The 8,033-nt window shown below is 33.7% G+C and overlaps 1 long non-coding RNA gene across 1 annotated transcript; it reads left to right on the top strand.

Annotated features, from left to right (window-relative positions):
• The first annotated feature begins 242 nt into the window (after positions 1 to 242).
• On the top strand, positions 243 to 1,573 carry LOC143607850 (uncharacterized). Its single transcript, XR_013149075.1, has 3 exons — positions 243 to 304; positions 392 to 430; positions 1,510 to 1,573. It is a non-coding gene; the product is annotated as an uncharacterized LOC143607850 (long non-coding RNA).
• Positions 1,574 to 8,033: the final 6,460 nt, after the last annotated feature.

The raw sequence follows: 8,033 nt of genomic DNA, 5'->3' as shown, positions 1-8,033 counted from the left end.
TCCCTTCTCATCATATACCGCCACAACCACGCCGTCAACCACCGCCACACTACGCCGTCAACCACCACTCCATTTCAGCTCACCAGTCCTCAATCTCTCTCTATAAACCCCCTTTTCCCATCAAATCCAACCAATTTTCTTCACTTTTTTGCAGACCCACTTGCACATCTCAACACTTTCCAGATCTAACCCACCCAATTCCCATCTTTCATCATCCAATTTTAAGTTAAACCATTTACCCCAATTAGGGTTTTACACAACCTTTAATCTTCAATATGGCTGTCAGAGGCGTCGATTTCAAGTGGTGGGTGTTCTTTAATTACAATTTTGGTATGGAATTTAGTTGCTTTTTGCAAATTCATGGGTTTTAAATTCTGACTGGGTTTTGCAGGTACGATGGGTTTTTCTTGTCAATGCTTGCCACTAGTATGTATCCTTTTGAAGATTACAATAAATTTATTGTTATTATTATTATTCATTTGTTTGCTATCAGTTTTGGTATTATTTTGTTGATTCTTGACGATTAGTTATGATAATAGAAATCTATCTATAATATATATAAACGAAAACCCTAAAATCGTACGTGTCGTGATGTGGTCGCTTTCTTCTTTTATGGAAGCCACCAGATTGCTTAATTTTTAAATGGAAGCCTCTCATTGATTTAACACAAATTCATAGGTATGGGTCTTACCAAAAGCAGATAGCTCTTAAATGGGTTATAACATCTCATTAAATTAAAAGTTAATCTTACCAATTATTTGATGTGAAAATCCTCTGAAATAGGGATATACTAAAATTTAATATCCAATTTAAAAAGAAAAAGATATTATTTATAATTAATAAATAATTTTATAGTAAAAAACATAAGCCGGTCATGGGTTACCAAATTCAGATAGCTTTTAAACAGGTTATAACATATCATTTATTTATGAAACATTTTCATCATCAAACCCTAAGTTTATTATTAACTTTCTTATAATAAAGAAAATTAAAATCCAAAAAATAAATATTAAAAAACAAAAAATGTAAAACAACCATTATCTCTAGCCATCATATTGCTTTATTTGTAAATGAAGACTTTTCACGCATTTAACCCGAATTCACGGGTAAAAGTCTCACCAAACCCAGATAGCTCTTAAACGGGTTATAGCATCTCATTATATTAAAAATTAATCTAATCAAATACTTGATATGAAAATCCTATAAAATAGGGATATACTAAAAATTAGTATCCTATTTTATTTTAAAAAAATATATTTTTTATAAATAAGAAATAATTTTATAATAAAGAAAATAAACGGGTAATAGGTATCACCAAACTCAGGTAACTTTTAAACCGGATTATAACTATCATTTATTTGTGAAACCATTTCATCATCAAACCTCAAGTATACTAATTATTATCTTTCTTACAATAAATAAAATTAAAATCCAAATATACATATATAAATATTAAAAAACCGAATAATGTATAACAACCCCCGCAATACGGAGGATAAAATCTAGTAGAATAATAGTTATGATTAATTGGAAGCATTATCATCTCTGCACACACCCTTTGCATATATGGATTGTCGTGGGTGATTAGGAAATTAGCTAAATTTTGGATGTTGATTATATATTTTTTATTTGGGTTGAATTTGATGTTTTTGGTTGGTTGCTTTGTTTTAGGTTGATTACACTACTATTTTTATTTTTTGGTTGTTAATGTTTGTGGATAATGGGCTAATCTGGTAGGTTAGGGTTTGCTTCTGTATGTTTGAAATCTGATTATAGTTCAACGCTGTTATATGGATATTACTTCTGTATTTTGAAATTTGATTAGGGTTTAATGTTGCTAATTACTTTGGTCTAGTGTTAATTGCTGAAGTCACAATACACTCTGAATATGGAAGTCAAACCATATTGATCGATAGGTTTAATGCTTAATAATAACGATAATTTTCATGTTTTGTGAAACAAGGTAATTGATTCTCACAAATCTTTATTGCTGATTCACTTTTTTGAGGTGAAGTATCTATTAAATTTTTTATATGCTATAGCTGCAAATGAAATTATTACAAGCCCATTATTACAAGTAAGAGCATTCACAATGAATTCTCTAAATTATCTAGGGGTTTCTTCATTTTTTAGAGATGGTTAAAAGTGGTTGTGAGAGAAGGAGAGAGAAAATATTACTGTTCATTGTTAAATTTGGAGAAACATATTGTTCATCTCTATAATTTTTAATGTTTTTGAAATTGGTTGTGAGTGAATGACAGAGAAAAGGTAATGATAAAAGTATAAAAAAATATTATTTAATTGAAAATGAGAGAGAAAAGATGGTGTTTTTAGTGTAATTATAGAGATAGAGATATAGAATAGATTGAGAATGCTCTAAGAGAGCAAGTGACAAATCTTTGCATCAGCATTCGTCATGCATATTGCATATTTCATGCTACCGTTTCATCATCAGGACAACTTATTCTTTTGGAAGCACTTAGGTAGCGTTTGGTATGCAGGAATGACAGTAAAAATGGAATGATTCATTACGTGAGAATGAAAAAAATGGTGTTTGGTTGCTCAATAGAATGGAATCTCATTCCACCAAAACCATTCCTTCCCACCCCCTTCTTTTTTTTCATTCCATTCCTCCTTCACCCTACTTTCTCAACAACACCACCACTTAACAACCACCACTATCATCGGCACCACCACCAACTCCGTCGACACCACCACCACCATTTTCGTCGTCGGAGCTCCCACCGTCACCATTGTAAGGTTTTTTTTTTCTTTTTTTTTTTGGTTAAAAAGTATTTTGAGATATGAGTGTTTTTATTATTTCTATTTCATTTCTACAATTTTTTTGGATACCAAACAATAAAAATTAAAAATTAATTTTATTACATAGGTTAACCAAACAAGGAATGGTAATAATTCATTTCATTCCGTTGTCCATTCAATTCCTTCTCCCATTCCATCCCCCCTTCATTCCATTATCTCCAACCAAACATGCCCTTAAGTTGTTGCCATTGTTTGTGTGTATTAGAATTATGATTTTCATTAATTCACATGGTCCTATGCAGTCACAATTTGAGTGTGCCCCAACAAATGATGACTAGTAGCATCAGTATGACTCCCGGAAGTAGCATAGGCCCATTGCACGATTCATGTAGCAAGCGAACTTTTATTTTACAAATTGCTGCACTGAAATTCTTTCAAACTTTCAGAAATTTATTAAAGATGTCAACATTCTCTATGTTAATTATATTAATTGGTATTGTGTGTTGCAAACCAGAATATCCTATCTTCTACCATCAAAACTCTCTCTAATCATACTGCGCAAAGCTCGCTGTCATAGACGCAACAACCCACAACCCAAAAGCATACCCTCACAACAGGTGACGTTAGGGACCTTAAATGAACAATTCGAGTTAAAAGGTAACTAAGATATAAATGTTATAACACAGAACATATAATTAACCTATGATACTAATTGTTATGTAGTGAGAACAAATTCTTAATGATTTTAATTTGGCAAACCCCCCAACAATTTTCTTCTTCTTATGAGTATCGCGAATATGTCGTGAGCCAGGTATTTATCCTAGTTTTTCCTGCCGTTAACGCTTATTAATATACTTTCTTTTATTTTTCATAATATTTTGCTTATCAAAGATATTGAATGTTGTTATCGGGTCATTAATAATATTTTGTTATCGGGTCATTCATAATCTTTTGCTTTTATTTTTCATAATCTTTTCGCTTATTAATAATCTTTTGCTTATTAATATACTTTCTTTTATTTTTCATAACGCGTATCAAGAATTCCATGTTCTCCTAATAATACATCTTTTCAGATAGTCATAGACCGAAGATCGGAAAATTCAGTATTTATCCCAAAACAACAGACAAACTCAGGACCAAATATTTGTAGTGTTATCGGGTCAGGATTTCCCATCGGTTTTCTTTCAAATCAGGCTGCTGCTAATTTCCATCTAAACCACCATTTTCGAATTCTCAAAAAATAAAACAACCTATGCATAAAACAAATGAATATACAAATCCAACAGGTCGTGCGAGGTTGTCTCCTCTGGGTTCAAGGTTGGTGAACAATTATCCTCCCAACCAGTTACCGGTTCCGTCAAGTGTGAAGCCAGTTAGCCAGCAAACATCAATGACATCACAATCATTTGATGTAAATAGTATGCTGGCTCACAAGCAATAGCTAGATCACCATTTTTACTTTCTTCTAGTTCAACCACTCCATTTGGCACACCCTTATTGGCAACGGTTGAGAATCAAAAGCTTGTAGCACCCACCCCTCACCAGGAATCACAAACTTCAAAAGACCCGATTCATCATTTGGCTCAAGTGTCACGCTTGCTATTGAAACAGGATTTGAAACACTTTTTCCTTAGTGCAACAACATTGGTGTATGCTGATACTAGTAACTGTTTTGCTGTTTCAGGTTAAATCAGTATCACCAAATACTTTAAGTTCTACCTTAACCGACGTCAGCGTAATGGAAAAGGTGGAGAATACCATGCCAGAATGTATACCTACAAATCTTTCTGGCCAATACATAAACATTGAAGACACCGACAATGATAGAATCCGGATGGTGATTTGAAGATGAGTAAACTACGAACACAAGTTTTGAAAACTATTAGGGAATCGGGCTCAACAATAGATGAAAACCAACTTGTTGATACGCTTGAGCATAAGGTCAGTTCAGAACTACATTAGTTATTTTCAATCTTGTTTTATATGCAATACGTGTAGTTATTTTTATTTAACGCGTTTGTTTTTAATATATTTTTCTCCCAAAATATGATTTTCGTACAAATTAATTCAAGTTCTAAATTTGCTGTTAATGGGAAGTATGTACAATTGGTCGCAAAAAGTTGAAGATCGAGGCTTCGTATTTGCATACCGTTTCCATCATGATTCATAGATTAGCAGCCCAATTTGAATTTCTATCACGTACAATTGGATGCGGATATTGATGTTGTTCGAGAGGAATGATCAGGTTATACCTCCCAGTTTATTTTCCGGTAGTGATATATGTGTATGCTAGCTTTTGAATATAAACAAATACTTTTGTTAATTAACTTCGGAATTTGTAACATTTTGGCTTACGTTGTGTAATATATATATATATATATATATATATTTAATTTTAATTTTAATCCTATATTTGTATGTTTGTGTAATTAATGTGAAAATTAGTAATTATGCAATATATATATTATATAATATTTTTTTTTTAAAAAGTATACGATGACACGCATAAATGCTTGTCATAAATGTGAGTAATGAAAGCGTGTCATACCTGTGTGTCATAAACGCATGTCACAAATGAGTGTCATTAAAGCGTGTCGTATAATATGACACACAGGTGCATGTCATATTTCGTTTATGACAGGGGCTTCAACGACGCACATTTGTGTGTCATCTATACCCATAAATGACATGCATTGCGTGTCATTGAAGGCCTTTTTTCTGGTAGAACCCCAAGTGGTGACGTGGTGAAATAGATCTAAGAGGTTGTTGAATTGAAAATTTTCAACAACAAAGTTCAAAATTACCTGGTGCATTCAAGGGCACGACATGATTGTTGTATTGGTATGAGCAATCAACATGTTATGAGTTATTGTAATATGTGTTCTACGGTTCCTTTATAAAGAAACAAGTTAGAAGTAACTAAATTCATAAAAAATGGTAAATTTGTTGTATAACCAAAACGGAACTCATAGCTAGAGAGAAGAAATTATCAGTTACAAAACAATAATTAAATAACGAATTACCTAGAGATGATGTCGCTTGTTTTCACTTTACACCGGCAACCAAACATTACTAATCAGGGTTGGTGACGGCACACCACGCTAGTGGCCACCAAAGACACTAACAGAAGAACAATTAGGGTTGATGATTTCAGATACAATAGGGCTTGCTTTATATTATTCGACCACTATAGAAAAATGGATTGTCTTAGGCCTAAGAAACAAAATATGGGCCAACAAGGGCTTAAATGTTTAAGTAAAAAATCACATGCTCATTTAAGAAAGAAAAACATTTAAATTTAGAAAAATCACATGGGAAGATATTTGAAGAAAGAAAAAAAAATAGCAATATTTATTGTTTTGATCTTTTCACATAAAAAAATTAATATGCTATTTTTTAAAGTCAAATATACAATTTAAAAGTCCTTTAATAATATTTTGTATATAAACAAATCAGCATACACTTCGTTTTTAGCATAAAAGTTAAATAAATGTTGAATTTGAGAGGAAACAAACATATCTATTAATTATGATTGGATGAAAAAGTGAAAATATTATTGAACAAAGTACTTCATAAAAGTGTAAAAATTATTTGTTTATAACTTTTTAATGATATTAAATTAACACAAATGATTTTATATGTCTTTTTTTTTATATACATTGAATTATGCCATTCACACTCATGTATTATTATTATTATATTGATTTTCAAATATTATTAATTGTTACTAGCTTATCAACACCCAAATGCATAAGAACAATCGAACTTTGAACGAATTTTGCTTTGACAAGTGTCCAGTTTAAAACATTAGTTCATCTTTGTTCTCTGTCTACATAGTTTTAATATGTGAAACGATGCATAATTTTGTTCAAATTTAACGTATAATGTTACTTTGTTCAAATTTAACATATAGAGTTACTTTCCTCAAATTTAACATTAGTTCATCTTTGCTCTCTCTATACAATGTTTTTCTCATACACATTTTTTATATAATCTTAATAATCCATTACATTATTGAAGAAACGTGGATCGACTCACTGGTAGACGATCTACTTTCCTCGGGTGTGATTATGCTATTTCACCGATGGTTTCTCTTGGATCTGGGTTCTTCCACCTACAAAATGAACAGCACCGTAAACTTACCCCTCAGAAAGGGACAGAGGGGTCCTCTTTGGGGTAACCCTCCGGTGTAAGAATAAGTATTTGTGGGAGAAGATAATACTATGTGAGAGTAAGGAATTTGGAGTGTATTGCTTAATAGCTGAATACTCTGTAATTGTCTGTTGTTGGATGTGACTGTGTGTTATCCTTGTGGAGTTGATGCTGTATTTATAGTGCTAGGGTTTCCAATGATTGAGCTCAGACCCAATTAGGGCTTTGTTGGCCTCTTCCAGTTGCTTTGCGCCACGTGTCCTTTGGGACACCTGGTGCTTTTTCATTGGTTATAACCACGTGGTAGCACATAGGTTTTGCTGAGTTGTCCACCTTTCATTGGCAGCTGTCAACATCAGCATATTCTTATTCCTTAAAAAGACACCTTCTGGAAGGTTGTCTGACGTGCACAATCAAGGTTGCCCTAATCCTGATTTGGATAAGGATGAGGTTGATTATGTGCATGTGTGATACGCGCCTATCCTGAGGATGCGCGAGGTCTTCTCTTTATTCTCACGCGCAGATGTTTCATGCGCAGATGTGATATGCACGAGCATGTGATATGCGCCACGCGCGGATGCGCCATGCGCATATGTGATATGCGTGAGCATATGTGATGCGTGAGCATATGTTCACGCGCAGATGTTTCATGCGCAGATGTGATATGCACGAGCATGTGATATGCGCCACGCGCGGATGCGCCACGCGCATATGTGATATGCGTGAGCATATGTGATGCGTGAGCATATGTGATGCCTGAGCATCTGTGGTGCTTGGGCATATGATGCCTGAGCATGTGTGGTGCCTGGGCATATGATGCCTGAGCATATGTGATATGCGTGAGCATATGTGATATGCGCCATGCGCATAGGTTTTGGCTTTGTGCCTTCGTAATGTGTTGATTTCAAGCTCTTGTCTATATCTTGTGGGTTAACCCGCCTTGCTCGGTGTTGAGGCGGGTACATACCTCTTCAAGCCCCCCCAGTCTAATGTGTGTCTTGTCTCGCGCGAGCGAGGCAAGATAGATATTAGACTTAACAGTTTGCTCTTTTAGTAGGGGTTTGTCTTTTTCTTCTTATTATTCATTGCTGCGCGAAATTCTATCCTTTTTGTTGAAA

The sequence above is a fragment of the Bidens hawaiensis genome, unplaced genomic scaffold (assembly GCF_021521415.1).
Source record: "Bidens hawaiensis isolate Kalapana, Puna unplaced genomic scaffold, B.hawaiensis_p1.1 tig00087726_1, whole genome shotgun sequence".
NCBI lineage: Eukaryota > Viridiplantae > Streptophyta > Magnoliopsida > Asterales > Asteraceae > Bidens > Bidens hawaiensis.
This window is presented reverse-complemented; position numbering and strand designations above follow the sequence as displayed.